Source organism: Abrus precatorius, unplaced genomic scaffold (genome assembly GCF_003935025.1).
Source record: "Abrus precatorius isolate BTA unplaced genomic scaffold, Abrus_2018 Scaffold2, whole genome shotgun sequence".
Lineage (NCBI taxonomy): Eukaryota > Viridiplantae > Streptophyta > Magnoliopsida > Fabales > Fabaceae > Abrus > Abrus precatorius.
Window position 1 is genome coordinate 7,138,080 of NW_020874362.1, and position 17,937 is coordinate 7,156,016.

Below are 17,937 nucleotides of genomic sequence, written 5' to 3' on the forward strand. Positions count from 1 at the left end.
TTATACATTCCAAGCTTCCTGAAAACAAAATAAGGTATAAGATTAATACTTGCTCCTAAATCACATAAAGTCTTATCAATATGAGTTTTTCTAATTGTGCAAGGAATAGTAAAACTCCCTGGGTCCCTAAGCTTAAGTGGAAGCTTTTTAAGGACTATAGTAGAGCATTCTTCGGTGAACTTCACAGTTTCATGTGCTTTTAGCTTCCTTTAAAAATTTAGCATATTTGGACATTTGGAGATGGCATCAATGAAAGGCATATTGATGTGCATTTTTCCTAATAGGTCTAAGAACTTGTGGAACTCTTCATCATAAAGAGAGTGACCCTGCAGCCGCTGTGGGAAAGGTATCTTAGGCTCATAGGGCCTTGGTTGAACAAAAGGCTCTTCATTCTTTTCTTTTTCAGGCTCTACACTTGAAGCACAACCTTGCTTATGTTAATGCACGACCATGCTTTTATCATTAACATGGGTGTGCTTGTATAAGCATGGTTGTGCTTCTATTGCAGCAGGGGCGTGCTTATCAGTAAGCATGGGTGTCCTTATAGAATCAACATGTGTGTGCTTCTCAGCAAGCATGGACGTGCATGTGCCTCTGTTTTACAATTCTTATAATTTCTTTCCACTTCTAAGGGTGATGACATTGCATTGCTCTCTTGGATTATGTTCGGGCTAAGATGGTAGTGTTCCGAGTATTCTTTGACTGAGGAGCTTCATGATTTGCTTCAATTGTGATTCAAGTTTTGAAGATTAAGCCCTCAATTTAGATTTGATGTCTGTGAACTTCTTATCAGTTCTTTCAACATGTTGGTTTGTAACATCCAAAATTTTAAGTGTCTATTTTATGCTATTAATTTATTTTCTCGATTAATTTACATGAATAAGGTTAATAAGAGATTAATTGAATATTTATTAGAATTCAAATCTATGTTGATTAGGTAGACTAGAATTAAAAATTTATAGTAGAATTTCCTCTTAGGAGAGAAACCGGTATAGTTTCAGTAATTTAAATTATCAAAATAAAATAATATTATTTGTCCTAAATCCAATGGTGGGGAAGCCATCCACCACACCTTGATCGAATGACTCATAATCAACCTTGTGGCTCATTTGAGACCACAAGATTTATGAACCAATCAAAATTTGCCAAGTAACTCTATTCATCATGGCCACTTGGATATTTTGCTTTCCCTCATCTCTTTATAAATTTATCACTTCTCTCTCTCATTATCTTCTCCATCTTTCTCCTTTTCTTACCTCCATAAACTTTTCTCTCAAGTTCACCTACACTTGCAAATTAGAAACGTCTTTGGAATCAAATTGGTGCTCAAAGGAGGTAGGGTACTATCTTTGTTGTTATGCTTATGTGGATATGTGTAGCTACCTAGCTTATGTTTTAAATATCTTAATCCATTATTTATATGGTGTTTTTATTATGTATAACTGTATTAATGGTGGGTTGGGTGCGTTTGAAGGTAGATCAAGTAGAAAAACAAAAAAGAGAAAGGAAACAAGTTTGAAAACAGAATTTTCTAAGGTTTCCGTACAAATACACTATGTTGACTAATTATTTACTGTTTAAATATTATGAAAATATTTTTAACTTAAACAAGACATCTAGAGCTTTCTGTAAATATAAATTACTTAGCAATTGGATTAGTATAGAATTAGTTATGAATTTTAGAAGTTTTCTTTAAGTTTTAGATTTTGATTTTGGGCAAGTAAGCTTGCGTAAGACATAACTCGTTCCACATAACTTGGATTGAGATGAAACAAAATTTGTAAAAAAAATAAGATTTATTAGTTTATACCATGAAAATTTTAGAGTTTGAGCAGTTCCCAGAATTTTTTTGAAGTTACCCCTAGGGCTGTTAAGTCAGAACTAGAGCAACCTATAACAACCATTTTTAGAGCATTATAACTTGAGTTCTATTTAACCAAATGAAATGAAACTTTTGGATATTAAAATTTGATTCCTTAAATTTAAAATAACATGAATTTAGCAGTCATACACTTAGAATTCAAATTTTGGTGGATTTTAACATTTTTGAGTGCTATTTTGGCTAATCACAGGATAGGTCATAGTAGAAAGCAAAAATCTTGAGCTGTAGTTGTCAAAATTGAATGAGACTAATTAGGTTAGAAAATAGACAAATAGGGCTTCAACATATAAAAAATTCAGGTTTATTGAAGTCATATAGCAATAAATGTAGTAAAAATAAAACAAGGCAAAATTTATCCCTTTAAGGAAAGGATCATGAATTTTAAGGTTTTATTTATTTATTTATTTATTTAATTGCTATGATATATGTGAATGTCTATTTTTTAATTGGCACTATTTATGGGAAAGCAAATATGATCTGTTATGCTGCACAAATTTTGTAAGAATGATGGATAAATTATAAAATTTCAAAGAGATGTGTGAGATACAATATAAAAGTTATGGAAGTTATAAAAGTCTAAGATGATTGAAAGTTATAAGAAAGTCCTATATCACTTGGGCTAGTCTCGGATAAAAAGTTAAAGGGAATAAGTTGGTGGGAGTGTCAGGGAAAGTAAACCTGACAAATCCAGTATAGGAACGAGCTCGATCACGATAAACAGACTATTACCCAAGAGTCTTATAGCCAAGAACTCCCAGGGGACCAAGGATGGGAACATATATGAGAATTAAGTACATTATTATGTGATTGAAAGTATTTTGATTAATATTAATTCATTTCAATGTTGCTTTCAATTACAACTTAAAGTATTGTTATGTCACATTTATGATTCATGTTGAGTCTTTTAATTATTTATTTAATTTCTTGTATATGTGTATCATAATCCTTCTAATATTGTGCATTACAAATGTTAGACATAAAATTTACTTTGCTTCAGGTTTTTAATAATCATAATTGAAATATTTTCTTATTGGTTTAACAACCCTTTATTTAAATAAAAACTAAAGCAACTGAAATGAAAGCGATGTCACATAGAAATACATAGTCCTACTGAGAATTTTTAGAAATTCTCACCCTACTTAGTTTTCGTTCCATTCTCAGATCTACATGATGGACGCAATAACAGTGATCTACATTGAGTTTCCAGATATGCAACTACACTGTGATTCTACCTTTGACTCTCTTTATATAGTTGAATCGTGTCATTTTAGGGTTTATTTCTTTAGTAATAGGGACTTTTTTGTACCTCTTTTTCATTCTGCATTCGATCCTGCTACTCCATATTTCGCATTTCCACTGTCCGCGACATATCTTACACTTGCAGATTATACAGAACCTATATCTGCTTCGCCTTTGTGGGTGATCCCCAAAGATCTACTTGAATCTGAGAGTGACTCATCAAAAGCTATAGACTCATCATCATCCTCCCCTGGACCTAACGACTATACTCCTGTTGGGCTTGCTATGGTCAATGGTTTTTTGTCTGAGTAGTTGGTGGAGTAGCTAACTTGTACAATATGGCCCTCTTTTGGTAGGATAGTTTACTGGACCATGAAGTCTCGTTAGGACTGTACTTTAATGACATGGACCACTGATTTTTTTGTATGTAGTGGTCCTTATATGTATTTGATGAATCCACATTTTATCATGTTTTTACTTGTCTTTTTAGTTTTTCTTAATAGAAAAATTAGACTTATATAGTGTAAATAGTACAAAAATTACATTTTGAGTAAAAATCATAGGTTTATTAATTTTTAGTTAATTTGCATTTAATTACATAGATATAGATTGCAATTTTAATTTTCTTAATAATTTTGCAGAGTCCCCAAGTTAATTTTTGAGAAATCTTGGCCCTTGGATGAAGGTTGGCTTCAAAGTAGTCACTTTCAAGAGCAAAAGTGGCAACTACAGCAAGTTTGGAAATTGAAGGACCCAAAGTAGCCACTATTGTGTCTCATAGTGACCACTCAGGGAGCTCCAGGATGCCGTTTGGTAAGCATTTATGTGCGTGGACACTATTGGCTTTCATAGTGGCCACGCGCACCAGAGTAGCCACTTTCAGCACAAAAAGTGGCAACTCCAAAGAAGTGGTAAACCTTTCATCCTGCGCGTGGACACTCTTTTGGCCCAAAGTTGACACTTTCAAAGCAAAAAGTGGACACTTTGCTGACATGGCATCCAATATAAATAGGTTTTAGGAATTAGGGTACGGGACTTTTTAACACTTTTACACATTTTTCCTTTGCCAAATTGAGACAATTTCCCAGAACATTGGAGTCTTGGGTGACAGCCAAGGGTCCTCTATAGGTTTTAATTTTCAATTTCCCTTTTGATTGTTGTTATATTTACATTGATGCTGCTTACGTTCTTGCATTTCTTTCTTTCATTTGTGAAGCCCATCCATATGGAGGGCTAAACTCCCTTGTAATTCCTAGTCAATGCACATGAATCTTGAATTCTTGGGATTAATTGCAATATAAATCTTTCTTTCCTTGAATTTATTGACCCCAATTTTTGAATGAAATGGAATTTACATGAAAGAAACATTAATGAACCCTAAATTACCCAACAAAATTCTAATTCAAAATTGCTTAATTTTGATTAATTTTTGAGGTTGCTTAATCTTAGAGATAGAGATTGGAGCCCATTAAGATGCTTAATTTTAATTGGGATGTTAAAGTTAATTTTTGCTTGTTAGATTAACTTAATTCAAGGGAAAGAAAGGGGATTATTGAATCATTTGAAAGAATAAGGATAGAACTCATTGATTGACTAGGGATTACTCATTTTAATTGATTGAATTTCATTAATTCACATTTCATTCTTGATTTAAATCTGGAAATTAACAAAAATTCTCCCCCATTTTACTTGCTTTAAAATCCATGTTTACACTTGTTCGATGTATGTTCCCAACCAAAAATTCCCTGGAGACAACCTAGGATAACACCTTAGTATTGTATTCATTTCTTGCATATTTGATGAGGATTAACGACAATCTTTTGCATGACGAGTAGCTAAATTCGTTTCATCAAATTGGCGCCGTTGTCGAGGAGTTTTTGGTGTTGAACTTATGTTGAACATGCTTGGTACTCTATTTTTGTGTCTTACATGTTAGTGTGTTTGTTTCATTTTGAGTTTTTGTGTTGTGTTGAAAGTCATACGAATTTTGTGATCTGTCTCTGCATTGTTGTTGCATGATTTTCTGCATCATTTCCTTCATTCAAGTGCTGCAACTTATCAATTACTCACTTTCAATTTTCTACACTCATTTTGCTACATTATATTCTGATTTCTGCACTTTTGCTGCATAATTCTGCAGAATCCTGCAGAGAAACTTCAATTTATTCTTGCTATTTCGTTAGCTTAATTTGCTTTCAATTTATTTAGTTGATATCTAGTGCATGACCCGATCAAACCCTGGAGATTTGTATCCATTAGACCAGGAAATTGATAGGACTTTTCATAGAAACACTAGGACACAGGGATCACTCTAATCACTCTGAACACTCTGAACCATCATTATCCTCCACTGCATCGTTGCAATCTGTGACTCCAATTTCTATTTACTCTTCTACATTTTCGCTTGACTCTGGTTTTGAAGCAATGGCAGGTGATGAAAGGACTCTTAAGGAGCTAGTTGCACCAGATGTCACATACCAAACATTGTGCATCCAATATCCAGATGTGGACGCTCCTTTTGTTTTGAAGACCGGACTAATTCACCTTCTACCTAAATTCCATGGTTTTGCAAGTGAAGACCCTCACAAACACTTGAAGGAGTTTCATATTGTCTGCTCCACCATGCAACCTCAAGGTGTCCCAGAGGAGCATGTCAAATTGAAGGCCTTCCCTTTCTTAATAATGGACACCGCAAAAGACTGGTTGTACTACCTTCCACCGGGATCAATAACAAGCTGGGATGCTTTGAAAAGACTCTTTCTAGAGAAATTCTTTCCAGCCTCGAGAGCTGCATCCATAAGAAAAGAGATTTGTGGAATTAGACAGCTAGAGAGGGAAACACTATGAATACTGGGAAAGGTTCAAAAGATTGTGTGCTAGCTGCCCCCACCACTAAATTAGTGATCAGTTGTTGATCCAATACTTCTATGAGGGACTGCACCCTATAGATCGGAGCATGATAGATGCTGCAAATGGAGGGGCATTGGTTGGCAAAACTCCAGTTGCAGCCCAGAATTTGATAGAGAATATGGCTGCCAAGTCACAACAATTTGCAACAAGGCAGAACTCTTGTGTTACCAGAAATGTCAATGAAGTACAAGCTACAGAATCTAGTAAGCTGGACCACAAGCTTGATGAATTGGCATCCATGATGAAGCAATTGGCTGCCATGCAAAAGAATACTATTGCATCACAGCCTCCTCCCCATCCATTCCAACCATGCTATATGGCATTTGCTCATCTACAGATCATTATACTGATAGTTGCCCCACTCTGCAAGAGTTTGAAACTCTGGAAGGTAACCCCCAGGCTTATGCTGCAAATATATACACTAACAAATTTCCTTTTCTAAATTCGCAACAACAGCCCAACTGGGATCTATCTTCGAATAGATATAACCCGGGGTGGAGGAACCATCCAAATCTTAGATGGGGGAACAATTCTCAACAGTAAAACCAGCAGCATGCCAATCAATATCCAGGACATCATGGTGGTCCAAGCAGACCCCATCAACCCCAACATCAACCACAACAAGCTCAGCAGCATCACCAATCATCTTCCTCACAACCAAGTGCACCAAAGAAAAATGAGCCATCACTAGAGGAGCTCATGAAGCAATTGACCATGAATAACATCTCCTTCCAGCAAAGAACCGAGGCTAGTATCAAGACTTTGGAGAATCAGATGGGACAGCTAGCCTCGTCTCTGAACCAGATGCAATCTCAAGGTTCAAGAAGCCTCCCAGCACAAACTATACCAAATCCTAAAAATGTGAGTGCAATCACTTTGAGGTCTGGAAGGGTTATGCAAGAGCCCATAATATCCAGAGAGAAAGTAGACTTGATAAATGCTTTCTATACTTGATCCTACATTGTAATTCATGAATGATAATTGAGAGTTTTAAGCTATTCATTGAGAAAATTTACTATTATTAATTTCATTTTATTCATATTTCAGGAAAAAGGATCAAGAAGTGAAAGCCTTAAAGATGTCGAGAATTGAAGAAAAAAAAGAAACCAGAGATATACACGGGCAAGTACATGCCCGTGTATATGAGCGTGTATCTCACTGGTCATGTCAATTGAAGTGTATCATCAAGATCAGAGATGTACACGGCCAGATACATGGCCGTGTACATGAGCGTGTACTTTTATGGAAAGCTTTGAAAGACATCTATTAGAAAACAGAGATGTACACGGCCAAGTACATGGCCGTGTACTTGGGCGTGTACTTTTACGCGCGTCAGAAATTTAAATTTTGCGAGAAAATTAACCCTAGGATAATTTCTATAAAAGGAGAACTGAACTCAAACCTAAGGGAGGCGGTTTTTGGAGACAAAAGACTCAGAGACGGCAAGAGGATGGGATTAAGCATTTTATTTCATCTCTTTTGTAATTTTAATTTCAAGATGTTTAGGTTCTAACTTTCTTTTGAGTATCTAGACGTAATGAATCCTAATTGACTAAATTTTCTGGAATTCTTCTAATGCTATTTCATGTTCTTTTCTCTTGGGTTTAATTTAGTATTAATTTTCTCTATCTTGTTTTCTTGTTTGAATTTGAGTAAAATTCTTGCATGAATTTAACATTGCTCAATTAAAAAGACTTGAATGTATTTCTAGAGATAGAAAGACGTGAGTTTTCTGTATTAGGATTAACCCTAATTATGGAATTCATAATGAACTTAATGTAGCCTAGGGGTATTAATTAAGGAAGAGATTTCGATTAATCAACTGAGGGTTAGGAATCATTATCCTTGAGAAAGGTATTGATTTAATTTGGAATTTCCTACAGCGATAAGGGTTTGGAACTAAGTAGTTGAAGAAGAATTTCAATTATTTGGACACTTAGGGGGATTTACAGTCTAGATACTTGCCTTTTTACATTGAATACCTTTAGTCATAATTTTTTATAATTTATTTTCACTAGAATATCTGTTCCTTTTAATTTATTATTCTTTTACTTTTAGCAATTTCATCAACAAGGTTTATTTCTCATATTTATTAACAATTACGCAATTAAGGAAAAGTTTCTTAATAACAGTCCATGTGGATACGACACTTGGTACTTTAATTTTAATTTTAATAATATTACTTCGACAACGGGTACACTTGCCCAGTGATCAGTTTTTACACACCAAGACCCAAGCTGTACTTCATTTGCAGTTGAGCTGAATGGAGAGGAAAAAGCTCAAGAACAACCAGAACCTGCATCTGCCCAACCAAAGGTGGCGGACAATATTGAAAGGGCAATTCCTCTCCCGTTCCCTCAGAGAGTTGTCCAACCAAGCAAAAAGATTGAAGATGCTGAAAAAGAGATGTTTGAGACCTTTAGGAAGGTAGAGGTGAACATATCTCTGCTAGATGCAATTAAGCAAATTAAGCAAATACCCAAGTACGCCAAATTTTTGAAAGACTTATGCACCCACAAGAGGCGTCTTAAGGGTAATGAAAAGGTAAATATGGGTAGGAATGTTTCCGCACTCTTTGAAAAACAAAGGTCCACAATGCCTGAGAAATGTAAGGACCCCGGAACATTCACTATCCCATGCATTATTGGCAACAATAGGATTGAAAATGCCATACTAGATCTAGGAGCATCTATAAATGTCATGCCATTATCCATTTTTACTTCACTATCTCTTGGCCCTCTGCAGCCTACAGGTGTGGTTATTCAGTTAGCCAATAGAAGCATCGATGTACTAGTCAGGGTGAATGATCTCATCTTCCCGGCCGATTTTTACATTCTAGACATGCAAGAGGGGGAGTCAGTGAAGGGTGCTGCACCAATCATTTTGGGAAGACCGTTCTTGAAGACTGCAAGAACGAAGATTGACGTGCATGCCGGGACACTCACTATGGAGTTCGGGGACAACATTGTGCGGTTCAACATTCTGGACGCCATGAAGCACCCATCAGAAGAACACTCTGTGTTCCAAATTAGTCTGTTAGATGATTTGATAGATGCTCAATTTTTTAAGTTTTTAGAAGAGGAACTTGCTCTTAATATTTCTGATTTTTCAGATAATGCCACTTGTAAATACTGTACTAATTCTTCTGTGTGTGAAAATTGTATTTTAGATTTTTTAAACATAAATTCTGCAACTTCTAACACTGAGAAAATTGAAAAATTAGTAGGGGTAGATAATGATTTCTTGGGTTTAGCAAGTACAGTTGAATCTGACCTCTTAGATTTGAATGTTGCAGGATTGTCTTCCACTGAATGTGCCAAAGCACGTCCTTCTGTGGAGCTACCCCCAACTTTGGAGCTCAAGCCTTTGCCAAAACATTTGAAATATGTCTATCTAGAGGCAAATGAGAAGGTCCCAGTAATCATCTCTACTGCACTGAATACTGATCAAGAGGAGGAACTCCTAGAAGTGATAAGAAGGCACAAGAAGGCTATAGGGTGGACCCTCGCTGATATTCCTGGAATCAGCCCCCCTCTTTGCATGCACAGAATATTATTGGAGGAGGGTGCTAAGCCAGTGAGACAACCTCAGAGGAGGGTGAATCCCATCATTTTAGAAGTGGTGAAGAAAGAACTCACCAAACTGCTGCAAGCTGGGATTATCTACCCTATATCTGATAGCACTTGGGTTAGCCCAGTCCAAGTGGTTCCCAAGAAATCTGGGCTCACTGTAGTGAAGAATGATAAAAATGAGTTGATACCCACCAGAGTCTAGAACAACTGAAGAGTCTGCATAGACTACAGGAGGCTTAATCAAGCAACCCGAAAAGATCACTTCCCATTCCCTTTCATTGATCAGATACTTGAAAGATTGGCAGGTAAATCCCACTATTGCTTTCTTGATGGTTTTTCCGGTTATTTCCAAATCTGTATAGCACCTGAGGACCAGGATAAGACCACTTTCACATGTCCCTTTAGCACTTTTGCCTACAGGAGAATGCCATTTGGCCTGAGCAATGCTCTAGGAACATTTCAAAGATGCATGCTTAGTGTTTTTTCTGATTTAGTGGAGCATTGCATAGAAGTCTTTATGGACGATTTCACTGTATATGGCCCATCTTTCTCTGCATGTTTAGTTAATTTAGAAAGAGTTTTGAAAAGGTGCATTGACACTAACCTTGTGCTAAATTTTGAAAAATGTCATTTCATGGTAGAGTAAGGTGTGGTGTTAGGCCATATCATATCTGAAAAGGGAATTGAAGTAGATCCTGCAAAGCTTGATATTATTGCACAACTTCCTTACCCCTCATGCGTGAGGGAGATACGTTCTTTTTTGGGCCATGCAGGATTTTACAGGCGGTTCATCCAGAACTTTTCCAAGATTGCTACTCCCCTTTCCAAGCTGCTGCAAAAAGAGGCTGAGTTTAATTTTGATGAGAAATGCAAGGAAGCCTTGAATATGCTTAAAGAAGCTCTGACCACCACACCTGTCATCCAACCCCCAGACTGGACCAAACCATTTGAACTCATGTGTGATGCATCCAACTTTGCAGTAGGGGCTGCGTTGACTCAAAGGATCGGTAAATTTCCTCACATAATTTACTATGCCTCTAGAACTTTAGACCTTGCACAGTGTAATTACACTACAACTGAAAAGGAGTTATTAGCTATAGTCTTTGCATTGGATAAATTCAGATCATATTTGTTAAGGTCCAAAGTTATAGTTTTTACTGATCATTCTGCTTTGAAGTATCTACGGAAAAAGACAGATTCCAAGCCTAGGCTCATAAAGTGGATGCTTCTACTTCAAGAGTTTGATCTGGAGATTAAGGATAGGAGCGGAACCCAAAATCTGGTGGCTAATCACTTGAGCAGAATAGAGGGAGTTTCCAACCCTATTGCCATCTTAGATGAATTTCCTGATGAGCAACTACTGGAGTTGTATACTTCGCAGACACCCTGGTTCGCTGACATTGTCAACTTTCTTGTTGCAGGGAGTTTTTCCAGCAAATGCACCAAAAACTAAAAAGGACAAAATAAGGAGTGTTGCCAAACACTATGTTTGGGATGACCTTATTTATGGAAATTCTACAGTGATCAAGTCATTAGGAGATGCGTGCTTGATGAAGAAATCCCATCCATACTACAATTCTGTCATGCTTCAGCTGTGGGAGGGCATCAAGGACCCCAGAGAACAGCAAGAAAAATATTGGATGCAGGACTGTATTGGCCTTCCATTTTCAAAGACTCATGGAAAACATGCTCTACATGTGAGAGATGCCAAAGAGCAGAAAGAGTCATTACCTGGAGACAGGAGATGCCCCAGCAACCTACCTTGTACTGTGACATCTTTGATGTCTGGGGTATTGATTTCATGGGACCTTTTCTCCCCTCTTTTGGTTTTCTTTATATTCTCCTTGCTGTTGATTATGTTTCAAAATGGGTGGAAGCCAAAGCCACCAGGACTAATGATGCCAAGGTTGTTACCGATTTTGTCCGTAGCAACTTATTTTGCAGGTTTGGAATTCCTAGGGCCATCATTAGTGATCAAGGAAGTCATTTCTACAATAGGACAATGGAAGTCTTGTTAAAGAAATATGGGGTTGTCCATAAGGTTTCCACTGCTTACCACCTACAGACCAATGGGTAGGTTGAACTCTCTAATAGGGAGATAAAGAAAATACTTGAGAGAGTGGTTCAGCCCCATAGAAAAGACTGGAGCTGCAGGCTTGATGATGCTTTGTGGGCACACAGGACAGCATTTAAAACACCCTTGGGAATGTCACCATACAGGGTGGTTTATGGGAAAGCTTGCCATCTACTGGTTGAGGTAGAACGCAAAGCATACTGGGCGGTGAAGCTGTGCAATATGCATTATGACTTGGCTGGGGAACAAAGAAAGTTACAACTGCAAGAGTTAGAGGAATTGCGCCTTAAAGCTTATGAGAACTCCAGAATCTACAAGGAAAAGACTAAGCATTACCATGATAAGAGAATTTTAAGCAAGGAATTTTGCACTAATCAAAAGGTCCTTTTATTCAATTCCCGTTTGAAGTTCATGCCTGGGAAACTCAAGTCAAGGTGGATTGGACCATTCACAATTACCAAGGTATTTCCTAATGGTATAGTGGAAATCAAAAGTGATTCCACCAGCAAAAGTTTCACAGTGAATAGACATCGCCTGAAACAATTTTTGGAGAATTCAGTTTCATTGGAGGAGGTTAAAGAGGTGGATGTGTACTCTCCTATCATTTCCTTCAACCAAGGCCCCTGTCATGAGTAAATCACTTCACACGTCAAACTAGTGACGTTAACGAAGCGTTCTGTGAGAGGCAACTCACAAGTGAATAAGCAATTTTGTCTTTCCCTCACTTCCCCTTTGCATTCCTTCAATTACATTTTTGTCTTCATTTGTGGTGTAATGAGCTAAGAAATTTCTTGTATGCTTTAATTTTGTGTAAATAATTCCTTGTGGATTCATAATTTTGTAGGAATTCTAGCAGCAGCACCACTTTGGGCACTCATTCTTGCTAGGTACAATTCATCCTTCGTGAAAGTGGCCACTTTCATAGGCTATAGTGACTACTTTGGCTCAAGGTAAGCAATTCCTTCTCTGTAGTTCCCACTTTTCAGAGTAGGAGTGTCCACTTTGGTGCTCAGAAGCTCAATCATTTATGCGTGGACACTTTAGAGACCAATAGTGGCCACGCAAAAATCTCGTTACATTTAACTCACTGTAGTTCCCACTTTCCCAACCAAAAGTGGCCACGCACAAATAGAGTGCAATTTAACTCACTGTAGTTCCCACTTTAGCAACCAAAAGTGGCCACACGCAAATCAAAATGCAATTTAGCCTCTCTATAGTTCCCAGTTTCTTAATTGAAAGTGGACACGCCCAAATTGCCCTCCAATTTAGCCTCTTTGGTGTTCCCACTTTTCTTGTTTGGAGTAGGCACGCCCACACCTCATTTGCACTATTCCCCTTGGGCCCAACCCAAAGTAGCCACTAATTCCTTTGAAAGTAGACACACTCACCAATTTCACACAATCCTCACCTCACACGACGCCCAGCACGCACCCACTTTCACGTCCCAATTTCACACACCCACTCACACCCATTCACACCCACTCACTCCTAGTCCCAAGACGCACCTTCCCTCACCACACCCACGGCTTCAAGCAAGGTAATTCTCTCAATTTCTCTCCATTCATAGTTAGGGTTTTTAGATTCCCCAATTTAGGGCTTTTCAATTTCAATGAAAAAAAAAGGGTAAAATTGAAATTGAAGTGTAATTCTTGTGTAATTGAGCATTCTTACATGAATTAAAGAAGGCGAGGTCCCTAAATTGCACCCAATGGGGTGTATTATTCCTATTCAATTGGACGTTCCCACTTTTGTCCCCAATAGTGGCTACACCCTTTTTGCCATGACTCCCATTTGTTGTTTTTGTTATGCTCCCCTCCTTCATTTTTATGCTCTAAACATGCCAATAATGCTATTAAACTTCTTGTTCATGTATGTTAGTGCCTGAATTTGGTTCGTGCCCATTTCCATTTAGTTTTGGCCCCTCCATTTTGCTATTTTGCTTCTCAATTCCATGCCATTTTACTTTTGCTGCACTTGATCCTCATGCACATTACATAATTAACCATGATTGTTGATCTTTATGGGTGTTGAACATGCTTTTCGTGACTTTAATTTCACTAATTGCTGCATTATGGTCCTTGAGCTTAGAAGCCATATTTTGCTATACATTGGATTGCTATACATAGTGAACGTATGCCACACCATTCTCTGTGCTTAATTGTTCTTGTCTGTACCATTTGAGCTCTATGCTTTGCCCACAAAATGCCTCTTTTTATGGAATGGAATGTGTTTGTAGGCTATGTACCATGATTGACATTGGTTGCTCTCTGAGTCATATGTAGCACTATACACCCTTTTGCACACAAATTACTTAGGATGGTATCAAATTATTTTGCAGCCCCTGGTTTGATTGCTTGCTGTTGTGTGTTACCGTGGAGGGTTGACCCAATTTCCCTGCATTACCTATTCACATATTCTTTCTTCTGTGCAGATAATGTCAAGCAATCCTAGAAGGAATACCCCCAGAACCAAGAGGAGCAGGACAGCTGAAGCCTCTTCCTCTCAGCCCCCTCCTACCCATGACCCCAGGTTCAGGTCCCCAGAGCATGAACTGTATTTCATGGAGAACATCCTGAGGCGCCAGATCGTCCAGGACAGGAATTTTGAAATCCAGCAGGGGAAATTTCCACAGTTTCAGGAGGAAATAGACAGGCGTGGCTGGGAACTTTTCACCTCCTGTGCAGGCAATGGGTGGAAGGACATCATCACCCAGGAATTTTATGCTAATGCCCTACGCCTTGCAGATGACCCTTATCCCCCCAGGCACACCATGGTCAGGGGGAAACGAGTTAGTTTTACTCCAGCCACCATCCAGAGGGTTTTAAACATCCCTCCTCTGCAGAAGCAACCTGGCCAGCTGGATTTCACTGTATTTTGCAAACAGAAGGAAAAGGATTACTAGCCTATACTTCAAACAATCTGCATTGAAGGAGAAAATTGAGAATTTGATTGTAGAATGCAGCCCAAGAATCTGACCACCAAACACCTTCTCCCGGCTGCTAAGGTGTGGAGTATCTTCGTTGTCAGCTCATTCATGCCAGTCATCCACACCTCCACCATTGCAGTGAAGAGGGTTGAACTCATATATGTTATCCTCACTGGCATGCCCATCCATGTTGGGGAGGTCATCTGCAGTGCCATGCTGGACGTCCTGAAACGAAGCAGAGATTCCTTAGCCTTTCCTTCCCTCATCACTTTGTTGTGTCAGGATGCAGGTGTTGATTTTGGAGATTATCAGCAGCGAATCAGAGCAGTTCCCCCCATTTCCACTGCATTGGTGAAGGATCTGCTTAACCCCAGAAATCTTCAGACCCAGGCCTCACTCTCCCAGTAGAATTCAGGCCCGAGCCAGGTCTCCCAGTCAAGGAACAGCTGCACCAGATAGCTAAGCGGCAGACTGCCCTCCATGCTCGCCAGAACGCCATGCTCCTCCTACTGGAAACCATGACGCTGAACATTGGCAAGAAGATGGGGATGACTTCGAAGCAGATCTACTACTCCCCCACCGTTCCTGCCTCTCATCTCTGAGCTGCTGCCCAGCATGACCTACCTCCATTCAATCCCAATGCCCCCAGAGATGCCCCTAACTCTAGTTCCTTAGAGGAAGCAGAAGAAGTAGAGGAAGATGAAGGCGCCACCTCATCCACCTCTGATGAAGATGCCATTTAGTCTACCTTTCGTGTTTTCTTTTATTTCTCTGCTTGTACTTATTTTCTTTTATTTTCCCAAGTAATTAGGAACCACTTGTCCTTTTATTGTCTTTCCCTTCCTGCTTTTATGTACTTTCCTTCAAACAGTTATGTTACCTCCCTTTCATTTTATTTACTGAACTCTTGTTATCATTGTGCAGAGATGCCCTTAGTTCCATCAAGAGGAGCATCATTTTACCCTGAACTTTGAATACATTATCCATAAAAAGGGGGGGTGAACTCTTTGTCCCTGTTTTGCATTTATTTCTCGCTTACTTTTCCTTATTTCATGCCTTCTCTTTTCTTTTTAATCTAGTCCTGTTTTATAATTTTGCTTTTATGCTCTGATTGCATTTCCCATCCAACCCATACTCATTCTCATTTTTGTACATATTTCCATTCCTAACATTTTGAACATATTTTCTTGCTGGGTGAATTGTGCTCACATTGTTGTAAGTTCTTGTCACCTTTACCATGGTAGTGAATTGGGCCTCTTACTTCTTTTTCTGTGTGCATATTACATGTATTGTCGCATTCATCCTCTAGAACTTGCCTTGTTTCTTAATTGAATATGCATTGTGTAATTTTCCATCTAGATGATCAAGGCCTTCTTTGCACATACCCCCCCACCCTTGCACCTCCTTTCCCTTGTTCCCCATGTCTTACTTTTACCAAACTTAGTCTGCACCAATAATTTCCCTTCCTTAAGAGAGGCATTTCTTTTGAGTTGCCTCAAGATATATTGCAAGCAACTAAGTTTGGGGTGCGGATTATGAGTGTAGTTGCTTGAGGACAAGCAACATCTTAAGTTTGGGATGGTGGACAGCATACATGTTAATAATACATGTCAAAAAAAAAAAGAAGAAGAAAAGAATGATTGTCAAAGTCCATGATATCACAAAAAAAATAAAATGAATGAATGAAAAAGAGAAAAAGAAAGAAAAACATAGCAAGGCAATTGAGTTGAGAAAGATGCCCACATAAAGCAAATTAATGAAAAATGTGGTGAAACAATGCTTGAACCTCTTAAGCTACATCATTTAAGGCATTCTACTCTAGTTGTTGTACTAAATCACTCAAAAGAACTTCCTCCTCTTAAATACCCACTTAATCTTGTGACCCTCCTTGATTAAATTTGAACCTATCATAACCCCCATTTGTGACTAACAAAGCCCTCATGATAGGTAGTTCATTGTGTCTAGGCAAAGGAGATTAAGGATATGGGCAAGCCTATGGTAAGGTGAGGTAAAATGCATGAATTGAGGGAAAACACTTAGCCTAAAATGTTATTGAGTGATGAGTGAAACACCACCTTGTGAGCTGGATAGTTTCTTTGCATTATGTGAGTCACATGAAACTTTGCTTGATTCTTTTGTTTCAATTTAGTGGGACTTTGTATGAAATATTTGACATGAACGTGATTTCTCTATTGAATGAATCTATGGTTGTGAAAATTTTGGAATTGTCAATTAAAGCATGAAGTTGAAATAAAAAAAAAAAATTTAAAAAAAATTAGATAAATCCAACTCTCCTCATTTAATTTGCTTGAGTTTTGATTTGCTTGAGGACAAGCAAAAGTTTAAGTTTGGGGTTGTGATGAATCCACATTTTATCATGTTTTTACTTGTCTTTTTAGTTTTCCTTAATAGAAAAATTAGACTTATATAGTGTAAATAGTACAAAAATTACATTTTGAGTAAAATAATAGGTTTATTAATTTTTAGTTAATTTGCATTTAATTACATAGATATAGATTGTAATTTTAATTTTCTTAATAATTTTGCAGAGTCCCCAAGTTAATTTTTGAGAAATCTTGGCCCTTGGATGAAGATTGGCTTCAAAGTAGCCACTTTCAAGAGCAAAAGTGGCAATTATAGCAAGTTTGTAAATTGAAGGACCCAAAGTAGCCACTATTGTGTCTCATAGTGACCACTCCAGGGAGCTCCAGGATGCCGTTTGGGAAGCATTTCTGCACGTGGACACTATTGGCTCTCATAGTGGCCACGCGCACCAGAGTAGCCACTTTTAGCACAAAAAGTGGCAACTCCAGAGAAGTGGCAAACCTTTCATCCTGCGCGTGGACACTCTTTTGGCCCAAAGTTGACACTTTCAAAGCAAAAAGTGGACACTTTGCTGACATGGCATCCAATATAAATAGGTTTTAGGAATTAGGGTACGAGACTTTTTAACACTTTTACACATTTTTCCTTTGCCAAATTGAGACAATTTCCCAGAACATTGGAGTCTTGGGTGACAGCCAAGGGTCCTCTATAGGTTTTAATTTCCAATTTCCCTTTTGATTTTTGTTGAATTTACATTGATGCTGCTTACGTTCTTGCATTTCTTTCTTTCATTTGTGAAGCCCATCCATATGGAGGGCTAAACTCCCTTGTAATTTCTAGTCAATGCACATGAATCTTGAATTCTTGGGATTAATTGCAATACAAATCTTTCTTTCCTTGAATTTATTGACCCCAATCTTTGAATGAAATGGAATTTGCATGAAGGGAACATTGCTTAATGAACCCTAAATTCCCCAACAAAATTCTAATTCAAAATTGCTTAATTTTG